At 51.3% G+C, this 24,773-nt stretch overlaps 2 long non-coding RNA genes across 2 annotated transcripts in view; one reads left to right on the forward strand and one right to left on the reverse strand.

Annotated features, from left to right (window-relative positions):
* LOC131835857 (uncharacterized) overlaps positions 1–24,773 on the reverse strand; it is a 253,951-nt gene that overhangs the window by 9,061 nt on the left and 220,117 nt on the right. The window lies entirely within an intron of this gene.
* LOC131835856 (uncharacterized) lies at positions 17,465–21,965 on the forward strand. Its single transcript, XR_009355389.1, has 3 exons — positions 17,465–17,644; positions 19,535–19,691; positions 20,971–21,965. It is a non-coding gene; the product is annotated as an uncharacterized LOC131835856 (long non-coding RNA).

The raw sequence follows: 24,773 nt of genomic DNA on the forward strand, positions 1-24,773 counted from the left end.
GTCATTGAGCATCTGCTTTCGGTTCAGGTCATGATCTCAGGGTCCTGGGATCGAGTCCCAAATTGAGCTTCTTGCTTGGCGGGGAGTCTGCTTCTCTCTCTCTCTCTCTCTCTCTCTCTGTCTTCCACTCTGCCTACTTGTGCTATCTCTCTGACAAATAAATTTTTAAAATCCTTAAAAAAAAAAAAAAAAAACACAAAAACCAACCAAAAAAACAAAAAAGTCTCTGTTGTAAGTAGGGCCTGATATTATTTACTGTTTTCAGATTAAAAAATTCTCTTTTCATCTAGGTTTTCAATCACACAATGCCACCTACCCATCACCACTAAAAATATGCATAGAGACTATCCATGAGGACTTCATGCCAAGCAAGAACCTGAGACAAACTGTGGACAAACTTTTTGGACAAAGTTTCTCTAGGGCCTGTATATAAGATACCCATGGTTGTGATCACACACTCTTGGCATCCTGGCAAATTGCTTCTCTTGGTTAATTGTAAAGTCCACTGTTCACACTGGAGGCCCAGCAGATCATTTTACTAATTTGGGGATATGGAGAAACCACTTAAACATTGTACTTTGATTTTTCTAAGACAGTCAACTAAATAAAACTAAATTAAAAACAGTAAACTAAATTAAAAGTTCTAAAAAGAAAATAGAGAATGTTAGACCTGAAGTGACATCTGGAGACCATCTAATCCACTGCCTCATTAATAGATTATAAAAACTGAGGCCCAGAGAGGTTGTATGTCTCCAAGAGCACATGATTAGTAACAGATCAGGACATTTAAAACTTCAACAAAACCTCCCTGCCCTTGTTTTCTTTTCTTGCTTTATCGATGTTTAGGCCAATTTTATTCAGTGACTTTGTTTTTGTTTCCTCTACACATTTTTTCTCTCTCTCTTTTTTTTTTTTTTTTTCCTCTCCTCTGGTTCATATGTTTTTTCTTCTATGGAACTCAAAGTTTGAATGACATCATGTGTATACACGTGTGTACTGTTTGTGTGTGTCATGATTAAAGAGTATTAGCTTTGGCATCAAACAGTCTTCAGTTCAAATCCAAGCTCATCTAATTAGCTCCATTTCCTCACCTGAAAAATGGAGATAGGTATTAGAATTGTGTTTAAGTATTGAATGAAACAATGTATGGAAAGCTCTTACCATGGTTCCTGTCACATAAGTACTCAATAAATGATAAATATTTTTTAAATAAATAGTAGCTTTCCTTAAAACCAACTCCCAGGAATCATCCTCATTAGCCATCCTGTGAGAGGTCATGGTGGTCCAATCAACCCTAAGGCTACCCTAAGTGGTCTACATTCTTTTGGGGCAATCCGAAGAAACATTTATTTTCAGCACCCTCCTTTGAGGACTGTTGTTTAAGCCTTCACATTTCAAAGGAGTGAGCTGGTAGGCTTTGGCCAGTTACACTGTGTGGGTTGGTAGCTGCATCAGATTGAGTCCTCAGGAAGCAGATGCCAACGTGGAGTTAGAGGGATTTGTTGGCAGTAGTACCAGTGGGAAACAAAAGGGAAAGGAATCAGGAGTAGTCAGGGAATGGCTTTACCATGATACAGGTCTGACATCCATGAAAGGGAGAAGGAAAAAGAATTAGGTAGGAAGAGCCTCAAGCTGCCTCGAGTAAGTCCCCGAGCAATCCAATGGAGTCCATGAAGACGGCTCCTTGCTCTTGTGTTGGGCAGAAATGGTGAGGCAGTAATGTCCCTGTTGTGTCGAAGCATTTCCTGGTAGTCACCTGGGAAGACAGACCTTGGGAACACTGCAGCAAAGGTGCTGCGCCTGGAAGCTGACAGCGAATTCCCCCGACAGGTTCTCCCTCAAGGGGAGGTGGAGGTGGCCCGCCAGGGCTTCCCTGGCACCTCAGTGCTACTTCCTACAAACTGGCAAAACCCAGAGGGTTTGCGGAGCAGTCGCTGGGACCATAGCGGAGCTTAACAGACCAATAGGTGTTTGAAAAATTGCCATTCCTAACTCTGGCCATTCCACATTCAAGTAAACCTACACATGTTATTGAGAAGGGTGAATCCCATTCCTCCATTTTTGTGAGCTGTGATGCAGACTGGTACAATCTGAATGTGAACTTCTTCAGGTCCTGAAGAAGAAGTTGCTGTGTCCAGGGTTCTGATGTTCATGGGACATTGTGACAGTCGCTGCCTACCGGATCTATGTCTTTGCAACCACCTGGGTTTAAAAGGCTACTACTTCCTCATCTTTTTGGGGTGTTCCCTTATGAATGCCCCCAGCCCCAGGAGCTCTTACCTCTGTTCTATACTGGGGCATGCATGTCTATGGGACTAGACATGTCTTCTTTTTCTTTCCCTCTTAAATCAGTTATTCCAGAGGACAGCCTGAAAGGGTTTTTCCGTTCCTTGTGGCCTAGACATCAAGGCTTTTTTTTTCCCCCTAGGAATATTTATTCATTTATTTGAGAGAGAGTGAGAGCATGGACAGAGGGGAGGAGCAAACTCCCCGCTGAGCAGGGAGCCTACCGTGGGGCTCCATCCCAGGATCCCGGGATCATGACCAGAGCCAAAAGCAGATGCTTAACTGACTGAGCCACCCAGGCACCCCTAGATCTCCAGTCTTCTACAAAAACCGATATGGGGTACGGCTACATACTGCCAGGTTCTCCTTTCTCACTCTTGAGGGTTGATGCTCTGCAAGACAGTCCTGGTTAAAGTCTCCAGGCTCTCTGAACCATTTTATTATCCTTAGGCACTATAAACACAGGCTTCTCGGCCCTCAAAGCTTGTGAAGACATTTGCAACTGGAGAAAACATGGAGCTAAAAATAAAAAACTGCAAAAATGGGGACGCCTAGGTGGCTCAGTCCATTCAGCATCCAATTCTTGATTTTGGCTTAGGGTCATGGTTTTGGGCTCCACACTCAGCAGGGAGTCTGCTCAAGATTTGCACTCTCATCTCTGCCCCTCTTCTCGCTCCTATGTCATGAGATCTCTTTAAAAAAAAAATGAAAATTTTAAAAATATGAAGTATCAAAATTTCATAGTAGAATAAAAATACTTTTTAATGTGGGATTTGAGCTCATATTATCATATTTGTTTGGGGAGGGGGGAGTGATTTATAAGATTTTAAGTAATCTCTACACCCAGTGTAGGCCTCGAACTCACAACCCTGAAATCAAGAGTTACCCACTTTACCAGCTGAGCCAGTCGGGTGCCCCTTAACATATTGGATATGATAGAGACTAGGACTTCCAAAGGTCATAAAATCATTCTGGGTTTCTTCAGTTCCCCAGTCTCTTTCAGCTACCACTTTCTCTTCTCTGTTTCTTGATTGTCTCCTTGGGAAGAAACAGAAGACTTGGCTCCCTGTCTGGAGCAAAGCCCCTCTCTGAAAAAAAGCACAGATTTTTTTTTTTTTTTTTAGAAACTAAATAGTCTCGTTTTCCCCTGCTCCATGCACGGTCCCTTGGGGCCCTATGAGATTTTTTTTTTTTTTTTTTTTTTTTTTTTTTTTTGCTTTCTCCCATTTCCCTGGCCTTCAACAACCTGGTTTGTTTGTTTGTTTGTTTGTTTTGCTTTCTTCCATTTCCCTGGCCTTCAACAACCTGTTTTATCTTTTTCTTTAAGCCTGAGTCTTCTCTCCTCAACCTTTGGTCCTTGATGGGCAGAGGCAGCAGCCCAGTGTTGGGAGCAGGCTGTGCAGCAGGAACCACATTGACCTGAAATACGACCCAGCCATTTGCTGTGACGGTTTTTCTCCATCTTCTGAGTGCTCCCAGTGACTACTGTTGCATCTCAGAGAAACTGGATGGTGGTTGAGAGCAACACAGTAATGAAGCTCCAACCTCTGCCTTGTAGGGCCTTGGACATTCAAAAGCCCTGCTGCACGGTGGGGGCCACCTCACACTCAGAGGTGCAGGCTAGAGGGCCCTCTTCCCCTTCACCTCCATCCTGTCAGACTGGGCCCCCACACCTCCTCGTTTCAGCCTCCCCCAGGCCATTCCACCTCATCCACCTCATCCTCATTAAAGCCCCCGCTGAAAGGGGCCGATTGTTTTCAGATTCTCGGCAGTGAGTTATTGATCAACACTGAAAGTGTGAGGAGCTTGATCTCACCCCAGCGTTGGCAGAGATTAATTAGCTTGATTCCCAAGCACAATTCCTAATTAGGCATAGGAAGAAACAAAACACAAAGGAACTATTCTTTCCCTATTCTTTCCCTAGAACCACCGGCCTTTCTGTCCTGGGTGGAGGGGGAGGAGCAGGAAACCGAGGACAAGGAAGCAGGTAAACAGGTCCTAGCAGCAGAGCACTTCCCTCCTGTTCCCATCCTGGGGCAACCAGCTCCTGAGTACAAACAATGCCTTCCTGCAAGGACTGCCTGTGAAAATGCGTGTTTAATTTTCCAACTTTGTTCCCAGCCTAATGGTGCACAAGAAGGCACAATTAAGCAGGAGGCTTTGAAGTACCTGCTCTAGGCTCGCCCATCCACTGGGGACTGAGGACGCCAGCAGAGGAGAACCCAGCTCCACTGGGCTGGGGGAGAAAGGTTGGATGGGGAGGGGATAATCGCTGCAAGACAGGAGTAGAGATAGTGAAAGAACCATTTCCTACAGATGGGAAGCAGGAGACCTCTTGCTCTATTATTGACATTTTCTAGAACTTTCCAGCTAGGACTGACAGCCCAAGTGGCTCTTCCCTGGGAGTGGGGAGGGCAGTGTGAAGTAGGAGGGACCTATAACCTTGCAGCCCTGAAATCTGACTAAACCACCATACCTAGCTGCAGTTTCCTCTTCTGTAGGGTGGGGATAAATAATAATCACACTAGCTCCCATGATTATGAGAATTAACTGAGGAATTCCGAGGTGCATGGCACACAGGAGGCACTTCCAAGCCCCCCCTAATGAAAGCAACCCGAGGAAGCAGCAGATCAGAAAATGAGGACTTGCACTCCTGTTCTTTCCCCACCCACCCACATTTGATAGGCCTGCTGGTGTGCCAGGCACGTGCCGCCCCCACCATTGCTGAGATCACGGAGGGAAGACAGACAAACGGCATTGCAGACAGTGTGGCCAGGGAAAGATAGGAGACTCAGTACAGAGAGACAAGGACCCTGGCCAGGGGTGATGGCCAGCATGAGGATGCAAAGAAGCCATGCCACAAACTGAGTTTGACCAGGAAAGCAGGTGAGGGTTCAGGGCGAGCTGGTGATGAGCTCTGGAGGGTTAGCAGCAGAGCGAGAATGGAGAGGATCCTCCACCCCCTCCTCACCCCAACCACCCCACGTCCACACCACAAGGTGGCCTCTGTCAACCCCTTCAAGTCTCCCTACTCAATGTGTGATCTCTCTTTGTCTGGATCCGGATCCAAACCGACCAACTTTGAAAGTACAGCGACGAGGGGCGCCTGGGTGGCTCAGTGGGTTAAGCCACTGCCTTCGGCTCGGGTCGTGATCTCGAGGTCCTGGGATCAAGTCCCGCATGGGGCTCTCTGCTCAGCAGGGGGCCTGCTTCCCTTCATCTCTCTCTGCCTGCCTCTCTGCCTGCTTGTGATCTCTCTCTCTGTCAAATAAATAAATAAAATCTTAAAAAGAAAAGATTCTATTAAAAAAAAAAAAAAAAAAAAAGAAAGTACAGCGACGAGACCCTCGGGGAAATCTGAACACGGCTGGACCCTTGATGCTATTAAGAAAATAATCGTTTGTATTTTTGGAAGTGATATTGTGGTTGTTTTTCTAAAAGTTCTTGCCTTTTAGAGATGCACGGTGAAGTGTTTACAGACGAAAGGAAATGGTGCCTGGAATTAGCCCCAGTGCGGTCCAGGGGGTGGGAGTAGGGGTAGTGTGGAAGGAGGAGGTCTGCATGAAACAAGGCTGGCTTGAGTTGACGGTGGTTATGTGGGGATTCATTATGCTTTTTGCTTTTGCGATGTTTGACATTTTTCATAGTCAAAAGTTGAAAGAAAGGAGAAAGTTTTGAAGGCAGGAAGGAGGGGAGGAAGGGAGTGAAGCAAAGAAGGAAAAAACTCTTGCTGCAGCGTCCCTTCCGACAGCTTCCCTGCTCCCTGCATCGGCAGGAGGAGAGCAAGCTGTTTTCTGCTCAGCCAGAGCAACGAGACGCATGTGGAGACAGGAGAGACATCCAGGGAGCAGCCCCAAAGCAGGGAGCCTCCCCCCCCCCCCCCCGGGACCAGCCTACATCATGGAGAGACAGCAGGACAGAGTGACGTGGAGGAGTGTAGCTCAGGTGGTACCTGTGGCACCAAGTGGGGAAGGGTCATGGGACCAGGAAGGAGGTATTAGAAGGGAGAAGTATTAGAAGCAATGTGAGACTTCCCTAGCTAGGGGAGGGTGGCAGGGCCCTTGAGATTGGGTTGAGGAGAGTGAGAGTGGTTTTTTGAATGAGAAGGAGGGGCTATGAGACACACAGCCTCCTCCAGGAGGTGTGTCTTCCCCCACCGGCCCAGGGGCCGGACCTGCCACAAGGGCAAAGCTTCTCCCACAGGCCTTCCTCACCAATGAGTCCTTGAGCGGGGGAAGCATTGTCATTTCCTCTCCAGAGGTTTCCAGCAGGACTGAGAACCCTCCCACAAGGACCCTCTCTCAGAGGAAGGGCTGTATCCTAGAGCAGCCTGCACGGGGGGGGGGGGGGGGGGGGGGTGATGTGTGTGTGGAGGTGGGGGTGACATGTCCAGATTTGCCTAGGGAGGCTGGTAATGGAGAGGAAAGCATCTGCCAACCAGTGTGGTTGGCAACAACCTGGATGGTATTGGGCGCTTGAGGGGCCTGGGAAGACCAAATGTTTCATATTTGGGAAAGAGGCTGTCTAAACAAAGTAATTAGGAGGCTCCTTTGTAGTGATATTGATGAAGTCCCAGAACCTAAGTCAGGTTCGGTGGGGTGAGGAGGTTCGGAGCCGACGACTAAAGAAAGAATTCTTAAGACGTTGTTGGTGCAAAAGGTGATTTATTAGAGCACGGGGACAGGGCCCGTGGGCAGGCAGAGATGCGGCCGCCCCGGGTTGTGAGGGGTGGTTGGTTATATACGCAGGAGTTGGGTAGGTGAGGACAAAGGGCTATTGGGGCAAAGAATACTATCAGGATATTGAAGGCTTAGTTACTATTAAGTAAAGACAATTGAGAGTCTCCTGGTGGAATGTTACATTCCTGCCATCAAACATCCTTGTTAATGAGATTTAGGTTTAGAAGAAATTTAACTTTATTTACTCTTCCTTCTACCTCCGCCTCCTTCGGTTTTTATGGAGGGGAGGGTGACATTAGGCTTGAGAAACTGAGTTCTGTGTCTTTGGAATTTGGGCTATTGATAAGGTAACTTCTTTGTTTGTAAATCTCAAGGACATTTGCAAACCAAGGGAGACTCCTGTCTTGTAGGATTTTGATCTCAGCAAGTTAACTATTTATCATTTTATGGCAGTCAGGGGTGCCTGAGGAATGCTACACCTATGGAGGGGAGCGGATGAAGGGGGGGGTGCAAGGCGCCAGCTCTTGCTTTGTCCTCAGCCAGCCTCCTGCTCCCTCATCAATATGAAAGAGATGAATTGGGTTTAGCCGACATCAAAGGCCAGGAGATACAATGGGGAATGAGACTCACGGCAGCGTGGGCAGGGCTGGGCCGGAGACCCAGCAGTCCTGGGCATGGGGGCAGCAAGTTCCCAATAGTGTGTCTTGAGGATCACTTTGAAGCCCCCCATAAAACCATCTCCCACTCATATCATGCTCTTCCTAAAACCTAGCTCTCAGTTGAAGATTTAACCTGACCAAGCCACCTTTTCAAAAGCACCATTCACCACCAACCAGGAGAAACACAGGAGCCTGCCCTCCGCTGTTCGCCGTTGGGAAGGGAGCGCTCGCGACTGCTCTGGGCTTGGTAAACTTGGTAAACTGAGAAGAGGATGTGGGGCCCAAACGGGTGGTGCAGTCAAGCAAGCCCGGGCTGCGGGGTTCCAAAGAAGTGGGGGAGAATCCCGCTTTCGCCCCCACCAGCAGGGTGAGGGACCATGGGCTAGTGACAGCCTAAGCATAAACCGCCTTGCTTGTAAAGTGGAAATGACAGTCCCTAAGGGCAGCTGGAGCAAAGGGAGCAGAGGGCAGATAACAGGCTGCACTGAGCATTCCAGGCGCTCCTGGGTGGGGACGGGGGGGCTGTTCCCAGGGTTGGCCCCACTGCCCAGACTGCCCGCCCAGACCGGCCGGCTGGAACACAGGATGACTTCTGAGGTTCGTTTAACCCCGAAGTTCATTGATCCTACATCACAATCTCACATTCTCACTTTTTCTAGGGTGAAATGATATGATACCTGGGATTTGTTTTTAAATATTCCAGGAAAAAAAAGTATAGAGGATAAAACAAAAACATCAGAATATTGATAATCATTGAAACTAGATGAACCTACATGAAGATTTGTTCCTATAATTGCTCCTACTTTTGTGTATGGTTAACACTGTTAACCATATTATAAAAAGTTCTATGTTGTCACACAATAAAAAGTTAAAATCATGAAAACAAATTCCAGTCCCCTGGAGCTCCATTCCCAGCTGGGGGAGCGATGGGGCTCCCTGTGCATCCCCCCCTTCAAACGTTTTCATGAAATGACAGGTGCCATACTAGGTGCTTTGAGAAATGAAGACGGTCACGGCACAGACCAGCAGGAAAGGCCAAGAGATGAATGAGAAATTACAAGGCAAGCCCCTCTGCACCCACACACCACACCAGGCTGGGGACCCAAGGCTCTGGGACCTGAGGAGGGAGCAGTTAACTCAGAAGAGAGGGTGTCCAGGAGGACCAACCATGGCGACAATCAGAGAGCATCAGGTCAGAACCACTGGCTGGGTGCCCTGGGGGCCTGTGGGCCCCACGTTGTTGGGGGCTTCAGAGCAGAAGCTGATGCACTGTACAACATCAAGTCTTAGAGCTGCTGAATGGAGCTGAATTCTATTTGAACCCATTTAGAGTCTTGTGAGACAGGAATCAGATGTCTGTTGAGCCATCAGGGCGCTATAAGGTGCCTCCAGCCACTGACTTCATTCTTCTTCGTAGAAATAAATCAGGATTCCCAGACAAGCTACAGTCCCCTATCGGTTCCCTCCTTCCTTCAGTTACCCAGTTGCAAGACATTTCTCATTTCTCACAATTCTGTGGGTCAGGAATTCCGGCAGGACTCTGCTGGGTGGTTCTTCTGCTCCATGGGGTGCTGGCTGGACTCACCCTACCTTCCAGGAGCTCACTGTCTAGTTGCAGAGGCAGGTGAATTAATGCATAGTTACAATGCTACGTGATTACCACACTTCAAAGCTTCAATCTTTGGGGAGCCTGGGTGAGTTTGGTTGGTTAAGCATCGAACTCTTGGTTTCAGCTCAGGTCATGTTCACAGGGTCAAGAGATGGAGCCCATGTCGGGCTCCGTGCTCAGGGCAGAGTCTGCTTGAGATTCTCTCTCCTTCTGCCCCTCCCCTTGCTTGTGTGCTCTCTCTCTACATATTTATCAAATAAATAAATAAATAAATACCCCCCCCCAAAATCTCCGGTCTTCATGAGTATGAGTCCTTCCTTGTCGATGAAAGGGTTCTTGGCTAGATAATGTTACTGTGTTAGCCAGCCGAGCACACACAGTCTAGAAAATGTACAGTTTAGTACTTTCCTCCTAGCTCAAGTCCTACCTTCCAAACACAGATTGGCCAGGGCAGGACGAGGTATACATGTTGAGACAACCCCTGTACCCCATTCTGTGCACTGTTTCCCCAGCTCCCTGATGCCTGGAGTCCTGCAGACTCAGCCTACAACTAAGGCTTGAGAGCCACTCAACAGCTCATCTACTAGGGGGCCCCTTCTCCTTCGTGGTTCTCTTTCCTCTAACTTCTCTTCCTCTCCTGGGTCCTACTTCTTGCCAGACAGGGGCTTCACCAGTCATTCGGCATCACTCTAGATGGACAGAGGGAAAGGGGACATCCAATCCCGTGAGCACATTGCCCACATGTTATTCTGCTCCAAGACTTGACACTGCGTCATGAAATGTCCTTTTGTCCTGGCTCGGGGGTGCACACACCCCTGCAAGTGGGTGCGTGTTTGCAGATGGGGGGAGGAGATTTCTCGGAGTCGGGGCTGGGATGGAAGCCCTGCCCCTCTGCTGGCTGTAAATGAGGTGGGGGGCGGGGGCAGGAGGAGAGAGCCCCCCGCTGAATGAACAAGAGCCTGGTCAACCTCCCCCTCCTCAGTGAAGCCCAGCAGAAGTGGCAAGGAAGGCGAAGTCCTTTTAGGAACTAGGGGACTCAGGTAGCTGAGGACCCTAAACAGTTTAAAAGTGAACTTGCATCTCTTATGATCCCATGTGTCAGGAACTCTTGTCCTGCCCTGTTTTGCCACACCTGCGGAGGGGAGTGTTCCAGGGCCCACTAAAGACCCCCAGGCCTTCTTTAGTGCCCCTCCCCTCAGCGTGGCCGCATCAGGAGCAGCAGAGTGACATGCGACCAGATGACCTTTCGTGGGGAGACTCTCTATGCCCCGTCCCAGCCTCCTTTCAGTTGCCAGCACCCCGATCCCATATATCCTGGAGGGAGAAATCCTCCTTCCCACACTCCTCCTTTGTGTTCCTTCGGCCAGGCACGAGGACCAACTGCTCAGCCCCCTTGGAGCTTGGTGGTCCTGCTTCACTTTCGACAGTCCTTCACCCCCACCATACCCTGTCTTCGGCCCCTCTACCTCATGGACTTTTGACCTGCCCCCCAATCCTTCCCATGCCCAACCCAGATGAGACCCCTAAGTGTGAGTGCATGCTGGCTTCAACCTTGTTCCTGCTAAAAGCAGAAATCATGTTTCTTAGTTGGCTTAGAAAAGGAGGTCAGTGAGGACGTGCGTCTGGGTTGAGCTCATACCTACCATCTCACCTTCCTGCTTCTATGACTCTGAAGCCAGTCACTGACTCCAGTCCACCCTCGAGGACAAGGGCATGCAGCCACACCTCTTACAAGGAACAGTCTTCACATTTATGTTTGGAATTCTTCTGTGAGGAAGATTTGTCCCTTGTCCCTCATTCCACTCAGGCCTTTTAAATCTCAGCTTCTCATCTGTGAAGTGCAGGTAACAGCTGGCCTCAACCGAGAGGGTTGCTGAGAAGGTTTACCGACTACATGTGGAAAGCACTGAGCACCAGCAAAGGCTAAATCCAATGATCAGGAATGATCCACAAACACATCAAACCACCTGCGGGGGTCGCCTTGAGGTCCACCATAGGGCTCTCAGTGCTGGTCTCCTCCAGACCCAGGGAGCGAAGGGCCTGCGAGCCGCTTGGAGCCGAGCTGGCGTTCGCCTGTTTCTGTCCTGTGAAACCCAGAGAAGAGAAGGGAGGTCTGGAGGTAGAATACCAAAAGCCTGCTGGAGGCATAGCCTTGCAGGCAGAAAGGGAGACAGTCAGGTGGAGAGAGCCCAGAGGGGCTCTGCTGAGACATGTTTTGTGGACTGATTTGGAAGATTGTAAAAAGCTCGTGGGGGGGCGCCTGGGTGGCTCAGTGGGTTAAGCCGCTGCCTTCGGCTCAGGTCATGATCTCAGGGTCCTGGGATCGAGTCCCGCATCGGGCTCTCTGCTCAGCAGGGAGCCTGCTTCCCTCTCTCTCTCTCTGCCTGCCTCTCCGACTACTTGTGATTTCTCTCTGTCAAATAAATAAATAAAATCTTTAAAAAAAAAAAAAAAAAAAAGCTCGTGGGAATCGAACACCGGAGAAACTATCCTGCAGCCCACTCTTGAGGAGAGCTTTCCTCATTCTCAGAACAGCTCCATGACTGGAAACAACGCTAGCCTAGGGCCAGTTATCTGGATCTTGCTTTCCAGATTTTTCTGCCCATTTGCCTTGTGACCCTGAGCAAATGACTCAACTTGTCTGGGCTTCATATTCTATCTGCATAAATATTGTGAGAAAGCTGAGAGAGAAGAGGACGAGGCCCAGGCCTTAGAGGTGAGGCCCTAACCCCCACTTCTCCCTCTGGCACCCCATTTTTCCTGGCCCAGCCTAATTTCCCACCATGCTTTCAAAGCAAATGCAGCAATCTGGGAGCTTATAGAAGAACCGGGTCATTGTTGGAGGTTTTTCAGAATTCTAGTGTCTGCGCTGCCTATCTCTGCCCTCTGCTTCCTACACAGGCCCCCTTTGCTTCTCTGCACCCACACCTGACTGTCGCCCCACCCCCACGACTACTCCCTCCTGTTGCTCCCCAGCTGCTGCCAGGGCCACAGGGACCCCTGGGGGGACAGCTTTATGCAGGTCTCAGGGGTGGCCCCTCTGAAGAGGGGATCCTATCCTTTTTCCTCCTTGTTTATGGGTTTTTAAAAAAGATTTTATTTACTTATTTGACAGAGAACATGCAGGAGAGGCAGGCAGAGGGAGAAGCAGGCTCCCCGCAGAGCACAGGCTGACACTCCCCCCACCATGAGGAACTCAATCCCAAGACGCTGGGATCATGACCTGAGCCAAAGACAGAGGCTTAACAGGCTGAGCCACCCAGGCGCCCCTCCTTGTTCATGTTTTGGCAAAGGCAAGCCATGATCAGAAAGGCTGTTGGGACTCCAAGCCTCCGGAAGGGAGGGTCAGCCTCAGGTTTTTCCGCGAAATCACTCATGACCCCGCTGTGGCGTGTTCCTGGACTGACACGGAGCCCTTCTTGCCCTTTCAGGGAGGAAGCGTAGAGTCTGGGGACAGAGATCCCAGGCTGGGAAAGGGCTTTTCAGAGGTGGGGTTGGGGTGAGGCGGATGAACAGTTGATTTTTTAAACCGGCCCTCTCCTGCCTGGGAGGGCGTTCTAGACCGAAGCTGCCTCCGCCGGCTGCTGCCTCAGCGTCCCGGTATAGCCCACTCTGCGAACCCGCTGGCATTTTCCTCCACCCCCAGTTTTCCTGCAGCCCCTGCCCTCCTCCGGCCACCCAAGCCCGAGGCTCCCACCCCTGGCCCCGCCAGCTCTAACTTCCAGCGCTGGGGCGCCCCCTGCTGCCCGGAACTGTTGTGACCTTCGGGCCGAGGATTCGGTCTGGGGGGTGCTGGTTGAGTCTACCGTCACGTGGACACGACCTTAGTGGTTCTCGATTAAAAAATAACCTCTCTGTGGCCCACGGGCCGGAACTGTGCTGGGTGTCGGGGAAGACACAGAGTGAGTCTCTGCTGGGTTCCGGCCTGGGGGGCGAGGTAGCAAAACCACACGCTGTGAGCCTCCCCACCTCCTGCCCCGGAGCGCCACACCCATGCCCCCCAACACGTACACCTGACACCCCCCCCATTCAGCCAGCCCCGAGGCTCTGCGCCAGCCTCCCCGCTCCCAAGGGAGACTCCACGCGCCCTTGAGGAGTGGGTCGGGCGAGGCGGCGTCAAGGGCCCTTCCCTGCAGATCGAGCTAAGGCGCCCCGTGCTCTTCTGGCTTGCCCGAGTGGGGCCAGGGGGACTACGCAGCAGCCAATGACAGGGGCCCGGCCGCGTCCCCTTGTGCCACACTCTCTGCCGGGTTCCGCCAAGAACCAAGCCTGTTTTTCCATCCTCCAGGCCTCGTTGACCCCTCCGAGCTCCAAGGGCCCCCACACCAGGACCGGAGCCCATTCACCCATGAGGCTAAGCAGGCTCAGTTCCCCCCCGCCCAGCACACTGGAGGGGCCCCCCGGGAATGTTTTAATTTATTTTAAAATCAGAAGGAAGACAAACGTTTAGGCTTAAAATACTTTGATATAGAATATTAGCACTTCCATCTTTAGAGCAACACGGTTGTAAAATACAACTCTAAATACTATTTTGATGTAGAAAAGGGTCCGTGAAGGCAAAAGTGCTCAGGGCCCCCCCACAGTCCTAATGAACCCCCGGACATGACTGTCCACCTGGGCAGCCATCTGAGGTCCCGCAGAGCTACGGTGTTGGCAAAGGCCAGATTCCTTGAACTTTGCTGTGTTCGGATTCTCTCTGTAGAGCCTCATGTGGAGTCTTTGCTTTTTATTTTCTCTCCTTAATAAAAATGTGTAATGCTTACATTGCCAGAGAACAAACAGAACCCTGGCTTGTGTTTCACATCTTAGGAAATGGTTCTCGAGTACTTTTGGCTATTTCTTCATGTTCCTGGTAGTCACAGGTTCGACCCCCTTTGGAATGGAGGGGCAGTATATCAGGATGTTGGTGGGTGGAGTGAGCAAGTGAGCCCCTCCAGCGCTCCCTCCCCCCGCTGATCTATCTGGAATCTTGGCTCTGACTTCCAGAGCTCTTCTTCCAGATCCCAGACCTGCCCCCAGGCCGTCTCCCAGTCCAACAGCTCCGAGGCTTATCTTCTTTTAACAGGCCACCCTCCTAAGTGTCCTCAGCACTGGCCGCCTCAGGGTTCTGGAACCTTCTTCCCTATCCACTTTGTTACCTCCCCCACTATGTTGGTCTGCTTTGGTGTTGGTCTGCTTGGGCTGCCATAACAAAGCACCCCAGACTCTGTGGCTAAACAACAGAAACTTATTCTCCCACAACTCCGGAGGCTGGAATGTGCTGGTGGGTTTGTTTCTTCTGAGGCATCTTTCCCCAGCTTGTTGCTGGCCCACTTCTCCTCTCTATCCTCTCAGGGTCACCCCTCAGCATATGTGTGTCCCAATCTCCTCTTCTTAGAAGGATGCCAGTCATTGAATTAGGGCCCATCCCAGTCACCTCATTTTAACATAATTACCTCTTCAAGGGCCCTATCTCCAAATACAGTCACATTCTGTGGTACTGGGGGGTTCAACATATGAGTTAGGGGGAATGACACAATTCAGCCCATGATACCCCCCACCACCTCCATCTCCACGTACAGAAATGGTTGACAAAAGGACAGACATCTTTGGGGGCCATAGGGTAGATTGATGGAAACTATGGCTTTTGACAGGCTAAGTGCTGCTGAGGCGTGCCCAGCATGGAGACTGGGAGAGGGAACACTTGTCTGGGAGAGGAGGATGTTCTCCTCAGATGGGTCCATTCGGCAACCCCTTGAAAAGACTGCCTCCCGACGCTAGTGAAATAGTTATCATCAACGGGAAGGACTTAGTGCCCCTTCATCTAAATTGATGGATACTCTTTGTACTCCCATGTAAAAATTATAATAGAAAGTAGCAGCCTTCCATCCCCCAGACCTACCTGGCCCCTGGTGCCTCAACCCAGATATTATTTGCTTTTCCAACCAAAAGTTCAGATCCTTGTTCCAAAAATTATTCAACTGCTAAAACTCCAAATTCATGAATTACATTTACGAAGAATCTCATAAAGAATTATTTCCAGAGGAAACTTTTATAGAACTCGTCTATGCATGTCCAGTGCTTGGATTTTTGAACATTCTTGAAAACTTCCTGGGGCACCTGGGCGGCTCAGTTAGTTTAGCATCTGCCTTCGGGTCTGGTTGTCATCTTTGGGTCCTGGGATCCAGCCCAGTGGAGAACCTGCTTCTTCCTCTCCCTCTGCCTGTGCTCTCTCTCACTATTTCTCTGTGTCAAATAAATAAATAAAATCTTTAAAAAAAATAAAAAAAGGATACTAACTTCCAAGGGGCCTCCTGCTCTGCCACCCCCACCCCCAGATTTTTTTGTCCCACTCATTTAGCTGGTGCTTACTCTGAGTCAAGTTCTTCAAAAAGCCAGAAGAGGGGGTGCCTGGGTGGCTCAGTGGGTTAAGCCTCTGCCTTCGGCTCAGGTCATGATCTCAGGGTCCTGGGATCGAGTCCCGCATCGGGCTCTCTGCTCAGCGGGGAGCCTGCTTCCTCCTCTCTCTCTCTGCCCGCCTCTCTGCATACTTGTGATCTCTCTGTGTCAAATAAATAAATAAAAATCTTTAATAATAATAAAAAAAAAGCCAGAAGAGGGATAAAGTGGGGAAAGATTAATCTTTTCCAAAAAGAATTATTCCCAGGATTCCAAAGCCAAATGCAAATTAAACATACATCTATATTTTAAGATAAAATACTGTTTGGCGCTTTCCAAGTCTGTGCTCCTTTCCATTACTACACTTCCAGATCTGTGTTCTGAGCCCGTCAGTTCTGCTAGTAAAGTCAGAAAGAGCCAGAGTCACTTCTTAATCCTACGGGTTCTGGCTGGGCGCCTTTCTGGCCCTCCCTTAACCTAGCCCACATTGCACCCCTCCTCCCCCCAACTTCCCCCTTGTCCTACCCCTTCCCCATCCCTCCCCCTTCCTCCCCCTTCCCCACCCCTTCATCCCCCACTCCCCACCCCCTCCAGGTAGAAGCTGAGGGAGGTGAGGGCGGACAACTCCTGCAGCTGTCTCATCTCCTTCAAAGCAAACCCCTCTGCTCCCATCTCCAGACGCTGACTGGCCTTCAGAGGAACTGTCAGTCCCAGCCTGATGGCCGCTCCGCCCCGAGTTGCTGGTACGGAATACCGGTGGCCCCGAGCTGCCCCAGATGCTGAGTTCAAACCCGGAGTGAGCCAGGCTGTCTGGTGCCTCGCCTTCCCTAACAAAACGAAACACAGCCTCCTCTGCTGCCCCGTTCTCTGGCAGGAAGGGCCTGGACCAGACCGCAAGCCTTTCTGGGAACTCCTGTAAGAGCTTCCCAAGACATCCTGCCTCTGTATCTCACCTCCCTAAGCACACTGCGTGCCCCTGTTCTCCTCACCAAACCCAATACGCTCGGGGCAAATTCCAACCCAGAGAGCTGCGTTAGCATACAGGTTCACATTGTCCTCAGGGCCTGGGACGCTCTCCAGAAGCATTGCCCAGGTCCCCTTGGGAGCCTCCAGACGTCGTAGTGCCTGGGCCCACCAACAGGCCTTAGAGGTGCCCTGTGTGGATGAAGAGACACTGAGAGCTCAGCCCCCTCCCAGCCTCTGCGAGGCGCTGCCCCTGGGCCTGCATCTCTTCAGGGGGGAGCGCCAGAGTAACAGGAACAGCAGGAACAGCGCTGCACCAGCCCAGAGGCCCCAGCCCAGGGTCCCACTGTGCTCTGTGTGGTTAGGATGACTCCCCTCCCACCCCTGGTCTCGTCCTCCACCCTGACCCTGGAGCCTCTACTTGGGCCCCGAGCCACCCCAAGACCCTTGTGAAAATCTTCACGTTAAAAATAAGATTTTTTTTTTTTTTTTTTAACGTGGGGGGCAGGCACCTGGGTGGCTCAGTCTGTTAAGCGTCTACCTTCAGCTTAGATCCTGATCTCAGGGGCCTGGGATCCAGCCCTGCATCTGGCTTCCCGCTCAGTGGGGAGCCTGCTCCCCCCCCCCCCCCCCCCGCACTGCATCTGCCTGCTCATCCTCAAGTGCGTTCTCTCCCTCTCTCTCTCCGTGCTCTCTCTCAGATAAGTAAATAAAATCTTAAAAAAGGCGGGGTGGGGGGGATAAAGTCTTCACAAGGAATAGACTTAGTTCCCGGAGGGCAGGCGGGGAACAGGCCCCACATTGTTCTTCCACTGCCCGTTTCTTCAGTCTTTCTTCTCAGGCACCTCCGCCCAAAACACACTTATCGCTTCCTTCCTTCCTCACCCACAACAGTCAACGTTCGGAGTCCTGGAGGCTGCAGGGCCCGCAGACTCACCCGATGGAGCTCTGTCTGGAACCCAGGGTTAGGCTCCGCTGGGGGGGGCCTCCCTCGCCTGCCGTTCTGTCCTGAGACGTTTCCCATCTCCCGTGGTCCTGATACCCCAGGGCTACCCCCGAGACGCCTGGAGGTAAGTTGACACCAGCCTGGGTTCTCATGGTTTTGATAGCAGAAGTCGGGCAGGAATCACTGCCCCCCGAAGAGGCCCCCACATGAAACCAGTATGCAAACCCTTGCGACCTGAAGGAATCATGAAATCTTGAAGTAGGAGGCACTTTGAAGTTGCCAGCTCAGCTGTGACCCAGCGCCCTCCCCAAGGCCCCCCTGCCTCTACCGGCTTGTGGCCAACTAGGGAGACCCTCCTTGCAGTGTGGCCCAGCCTCCCCTCAGAGCAACAGGGAATGAGCGATACTAACAGTAACGAAGCATTATGGAACTCTGTGATGAGACAGGCACTCAGGGACATGACAGGGGTGTTGCCAGTGCCCTGTGGAGTAGAGCCAGAGTCTACCCTGCTCATGGTGGGGATATATTCAACACCAGGAAGAAGAGTTCCTGAAAAGGCACCTCTCTGTGCCTCAGTTTCTCCGCTCATAAACTGGGATAATAAAAATACCTATTGCCTTTCAGAGTTAAGTGAATATATATCTTAAATATTTCACAGATTGCTTAAAAATGTACCTGGTATCTAGTCGGTGCTATATAAATGTTACTATGTGAGTCTATCAGTCAGGGTCCATTCTGGAGCGAAAACTCCACAGTAATTTGAACAGGGAAGTTTTTTTGTTTTTGTTTTTTTTTAAGATTTTATTTATTTGGGGCGCCTGGGTGGCTCAGTGGGTTAAGCCGCTGCCTTCGGCTCAGGTCATGATCTCAGAGTCCTGGGATCGAGTCCCGCATCGGGCTCTCTGCTTGGCGGAGAGCCTGCTTCCCTCTCTCTCTCTCTCTCTGGCTGCCTCTCCGTCTACTTGTGATTTCTCTCTGTCAAGTTAATAAATAAAATCTTAAAAAAAAAAAAAAATTTTATTTATTTATTTGAGAGAGAGACAGTGAGAGAGAGCATGAGCGAGGAGAAGGTCAGAGAGCGAAGCAGACTCCCCGTGGAGCTGGGAGCCTGATGTGGGACTCGATCCCGGGACTCCGGGATCATGACCTGAGCCAAAGGCAGTCGTCCAACCAACTGAGCCACCCAGGCGTCCCAGAACAGGGAAGTTTTTTCTTTTTTCAAGACTTTATTTATTTATTTGACAGAGAGATCACAAGTAGGCAGAGAGGCAGGCACGGGTGGGGGTGGGGCAGGGAAGCAGGCTCCCTGCTGAGAAGAGAGCTCAACCCTGGGATCATGACCTGAGCCAAAAGCAGAGGCTCTAACCCACTGAGCCACCCAGGCGCCTCTGAACAGGGAAGGTTTAACATAAAAACTTACCAGCTGTAACAGAGGATTGGAGTAACACTAGGGAGTGTAAGAAGAGCACATGACAGGAACTGGTAAAAAGCTGCTGGCTGAAGGGGAAGGCCCCCCACACCAGACCTGTTATAGGGGGCACAGCTGGGCCCACTGGGTACCACAGAAGTCACCATGGTGTTGCAGCGGTGGAACTTGCTAGGAATGCGCCATATGGGGGGCTGGGGAAAGCTGGACAAGAAGGTGTCAGCCCATAGGCATGGGTTTGCTGATGGTTCTGGGTGCTGTTGGCCGCCACGCGCCTCTGGCCTGCAGTGGGTGTGCGGCCCAGGCTGTGGAAGGGGAGGCTGGACCCAGTGAAGCCGCTGAGGCTGGTCGCAGGAGCCTGCGCCTGGGCACCCCAGAGCCACACCCTTTCCTCCTCAGTGTCTCTCCAGTGCCCTCTCCTCACAGAGCTTTGGTGCCAGCTGCCAGCATTGGGGGGGAAGATTTACAGGGCCCTTATTTAACTTCACAGAGCAGGCGGAAGGGATAAAGTCAAATCAGAGATGCAGGAAGTCAACAATGGACACAGTGAGCTATTATTATTTTTATTATTTGCATTCTTTACATAAGCCCTTAAGGAAGTCGGGGTCAGAAGGACAGAAATGCTGGAAGAACTCTGGGCTTCACCATGCTGGCTTCAGGGGGTCCCGGGCCACACACAGTGGACTGCACAAGTCCGGGGCTCCTCTCTGCCGGGTGAGGGGGCTTGGACGCCCCTGAGACGGAGGTGAGTGTTTGAGTAGGACAAGGCAAGGCCAAACCAAGCCTTGGGACTATGGATGTTTCCCAAGGCCTAATTTGTGAGTTGGGGACTGCAAAAGAGGCAAGGACCTGAAGGGGTTTGCTGAGGCCAACCTGGCATGGCATCGGGACGCACCTCTGGGGTCAGTTCCTTGTTTTGCCAGAGACAGCAAAGAGCAGGATTGGAGATGGAAGTGTGGCAGTGATCCCATTAACCAGACTTACAAAGGGGCCCCAGAGGGCTGGAAGATGCGGTGACTTTATTGCTCCTTGTGGGGGGAGCAGCAAGGTGTTTGGCTCACATTTCAGTGTGTCCTGTGGCCACCAGAGGACCTCGGAAGTCATGCACTCCTCAAAACAGACTAAGGTCCTTAGGAACCGTGCCTGGAACTTTCCTGGGATCCGAAACTGATCTCACTCCTCCACGCTGCTGCAGAGAGTGGCCCATCGACCACCACATCAGCAACGCCTGGGAGCATGTGAGAAAGGCAGACTCTCGGGGCCCCTCCCCATAGAGTGACTCAGAACTCATATCTTTGAACCCTTGAGGGATTTGTGTCCATCAGGGTTCCAGAAACCCCGCTGAGTTCCAGCCATGTAACTCCCCAGTGCAAACGCACATGAGGGTCCTCTTGTTAAAAGATGAACAATCTCAAAACAGCTGCAGAATTCTGTTTTGTTTTTACTGGGGTACAAAATATACAACATAAAATTTGCTATTTTAACCCTTTTGGGATGCACGATTCAGTGGCACTGACTACATTTGTATTGTACAGTCACTGTAATCCATCTCCAGGCTCTTCCATCTTCCCAAACCAAAACCCTGTAGCCCTTAAATAATAACGCCCCATTCCCCAGCCCCCAGGGCCCTGGCAGTCACCTCTCTATTCCCTGTGTCTATAAGCGTGACTGTTCTCGGTACCTCACATATGTGGAAGCAGGAGGCATTTTCCCTTTAGTGTCCGTCTTATCCCACTGAGCAGAATGTCTTCAAGGCTCATCCAGTGTGACAGCAGAGTGCTAAGCCAGTGTGGCCATTGTGAGCCCAGGTCAGTGGCTGCCCAGGTCATATGCCCACATGCTACTCTAGAGCAGTGAAAGAAAGAAGACATGTTTGAACAAGTCCCAAGATAACTACTCAGTGTTTCCTCAAAGCAGAGGCTTTGGGATTGTGTGTGTGTGTGTGTGTGTGTGTGTGCACATTTTTCAAAGCCAAGGATGAGAAACTAGAGAACGTTTTCCTAATTACATCTATACGGCAACAGGGAAAACAGGGAAGGCATTTTCAAGGTGTGAAAGGTCAGCTCGGCCTGGAGTTTTCAGTAGGGACCCTGGAGAGAAGAGAGAGGCCATCTCCACGTCACACGTCTGGGGAACACACCGTGGCCCCCCGCTTCCCCCTACTCCTCCACTGAGAGGTCCAAGCCCCAGAGGGGTGGTGTCCCCCATGCTCCCTGTGGACGCTGTAATTTATCCTCGACGAGGAGCTGGACGCAGTGTCGGCGTGTGCATGGAACACCACAGGTCACGTCACAAAGCATGACCCCCCAGAAATGTGGCCAAGGGCAACGAGTCCGAGATTACCTTCCGCCAAGCAAACTGACTTAACCCCTCGCCTAAAATAACGTCATGTGTATGATTTCAGTTTATTCTCAAAATCATCAACGTATTGCTATTTTCAGTAACTGGTGTTGCATTTTACTGACCACTGTCTCTCTCACATGGCAGAAATCTCACCGAAGTAGTAAAATGAAATCTGAACCTCCATCTTTTGAACAAAACAGCTTTATTGCTTTGAGGGCGTGGTGGAGAAGTTTAGGGGAGATAGATTTCGGGCAGGTAAACTCCCTCGGGGTTTTTCATGAAGACCCGAAAATGGTTTATCATCAGCTTATCAGTTACTCTATTGAAATGGAAGATTTTTATGGTTCTGGAAAAGCCTGTTTCTTCTCCACTGCAGTGCTACCTGGTTTTACACCTCCTTTGTTCAGTTGACTCTGACCTCATCACTTCTACCAAAGTACACATCAACCCGGATCCTGCAAAATCTTACACATTTCAAATGGGACGCCTGGGTGGCTCAGTTGGTTAAGCAGCTGCCTTCGGCTCAGGTCATGATCCCAGCGTCCTGGGATTGAGTCCCACATCGGGCTCCTGGCTCCGCAGGGAGCCTGCTTCTCCCTCTGACTCTGCCTGCCACTCTGTCTGCCTGTGCTCGCTCTTGCTCTCTCTCTGACAAATAAATAAATAAAATCTTAAAAAAAAAAAAATTGCTGCCTTTCAGTAAATTCTTGATACGTTATCTGGCTTTGTCCCAGGCTCTTAAAATGCTTTTTCAAGAAACCTGCTCGGACCTGTGGCAAGAAGCGACGCTGAGGTTTTCTTTCTGAAGAGGAGTTGCAGAAACTTTGAGGTTGCGACTTCATTCCTTGCCCGAGTTCCCAGGATCCCCACTTCCCATCTGCACCCCATTTACTGGGCAATCCTCCCTCTGCTCCCGGCACGGGGCTGAAGGGGAGGCAGCTCCGGAAGCCTCCACCGCCCTGAGTCATTAGAGCACAAACACAGCCTGTCCAGTGCCCGCTGCCCAGCACGTGACTCCGCTTGGCACGAGGCCCCGTCTGAGTCACAGGCAAGTGGGAAAAACAGGGCCTTGTTTTCCTCATACATGTCCAAGGCTGCCTTCCAACTTGACCACGGCCACAGAAGCACGGAACCCCGCAGCTTCTTGGCAATTAAACGGTTTTCACACTTCTATTTTTAAAAGCCTTGGAAACAAGCAACCTGGGGGCTCAGGGCAGTTGGGGGAATGTCTTTCCAAAGTTCTCCCAGCCAAAGGCCCTGTCCTGGCCGGGGTCCCAGAGTAACTGTGAAACCGAAATGCCACGACCAGGCCCTCTCTCCAAACCTGCTCCTCAGGTGATAAAAACAGAAACACCGGAGGCACCCCGGACCCTCACAGTCTGTTCTGCTTGATGACGCGAAGAACCTTCTGGCCCCTGGGCCCCAAGTGGTCCGGATTGTCGTCCCACTGCTTTGTGTGAAGCTTTTAGAGCTGAAACTCTACTGCAGTGGGTCTCCGGCCTGCTGACTGGGCTCAGAGGTGGAGGGCAGCAGGCAGGAGATTGCTGGGGGAGCCGGTGGGGGGGCACCGGGATCCGCAACTGGGAAGGGAGAGGCAGAGGAGGAGTGGCACTGGGATGCAGTCTGGGCAGACAGTTCTGCACTCTGAGGCTGGGTGGCCCCACAGGGGCAAAGGGGGTGGGGCCTGAAAACCACCCCTTCCTCCTCTTTCCTAGTCAGTCAGGCATCAGGTGTGGCCACCCAGGGATGGGGTACGACTGTGGGTGAGGTGCCTTGTGATGGTGGGGGGGGGCAGTGCTGACAACCCAGGCCCTCTTTATGAGCAGCTCCCAGCCATCTGGGGAGTAAGTCCCTCCTTCCTTCTCATGGTGAGACCTGCTCCGTCTATTTTTCTCATCTACCAACTAAAAAAAAAAAAAAGTGAAATTCACATAACATAAAATCATAAAATGAACCAGTTTATCTTTTTTTTTTTTTAAGATTTTACTTATTTGAGAGAGAGAGAGTGCATGCAAGCAGGGGGAGTGGTAGGCAGAGGGGGAAGCAGGCTCCCCACTGAGCACGGAGCCCAACGTGGGACTCGATCCCAGGACCCTTGGGATCATGACCTCAGCCAAAGGCAGACGCTTAACCGATGGAGCTACCCAGATGCCCCTAAAATGAACCATTTTAAAGCGGCCGATTCGGGGCGCCTGGGTGGCTCAGTGGGTTAAAGCCTCTGTTTTCAGCTCAGGTCATGATCCCAGGGTCCTGGGATTGATCCCCACATCGGGCTCTCTGCTCAGCGGGGAGCCTGCTTCCTCCTCTCTCTGTCTCTGCCTGCCTCTCTACCTACTTGTCTGTCAAGTAAGTAAATAAAATCTTTAAAATAAGTAAATAAATAAAAGCGGCTGATTCAGTGGCCTTTAGGACATTCACAATGTTGCACAACTACCACTTATATCAAGTTTCAAAATCCGGTCATCGCCCCAGGGACAAACCCCACCCCATGGACCAGTCCTGCCCACGTCCCCCCTCCCCCTCCCAGGGCTCCACGCACTTACCTCCCGTGGACATGGCACACAAATGGGATCAGAGACCGTGTGACCTTTTGTGTCAGGCTTCCGTCCCACAGCCCAAGACGTTTGGGGTCTCGCTGCTGCAGCGTGCATCAGTCCTCCAGCCTTCCAGGGGTAGAACCATCCTCTGCAGTGTAGCTACGCCGGGCTTTTGTGTGTGCCCTCGTGCGCTGATGCACATTGGAACTGTAGCACGTCACCGGTTTAAAGAGTTGCTTAGGCACCATGTGCAAGTTCTCGGTCATGGAAAATAGACTTCACCTCATTTGGAAGCAGAAAAAGCCCTCCAGGCTCCTGTGCGGATGGGACATACCATCGGTTTATACTCCAGGAGAGGCTCTTGCTCAGTGGAAAATCCAATGCCTGCCCAGCCTCCCTGGGCCTGATAGTGGCACTGCAAGTTGTTTCTTGCCCTCCTGTCACCAGGTACATGTCAGGGTGGCCTTGGCCTGGCCATGCCTGGCTCAGGCCACACTAAGCCGTTTCTGTGGGTGCTGTCTGCGACCATGCCTCTCCGCTCCGGGGAACCAGCCTGGGATCCGGGACATCCTGCCACCTTGGCTCCGGTGCCCTGCACACCCCCCCCCATTTTGCCGATAAGGAGTCTTTGCCAATCAGCCTCAGTCCTGTCTGCAGCCTCCTTGCCTGCAGACAGGACACTTGGGCTGCACCCATGTCCTCTGGGATGCAGCCTGCTGGTGAATCTCCCCACGGCCCTTTCGCCCACCTCGGTCCCCATCTGAGGGCAGAGGAGACGGTGCCCTCTGTGACTCCCTGGTGCCTGGGTCAGGGCAAATGCTGGATGCGGGGCTATGTCCCGGGCTCCTCGGCGGGCTGCTCGCTCGAAGTGGGCTGCCCAGCCCATCCATGCCCACCCATTTCCGCACACCTTCCCTGCCCTGCGGGCTCTTTTCCCTCCTTCTCCA

The sequence above is a fragment of the Mustela lutreola genome, chromosome 7 (assembly GCF_030435805.1).
Source record: "Mustela lutreola isolate mMusLut2 chromosome 7, mMusLut2.pri, whole genome shotgun sequence".
Lineage (NCBI taxonomy): Eukaryota > Metazoa > Chordata > Mammalia > Carnivora > Mustelidae > Mustela > Mustela lutreola.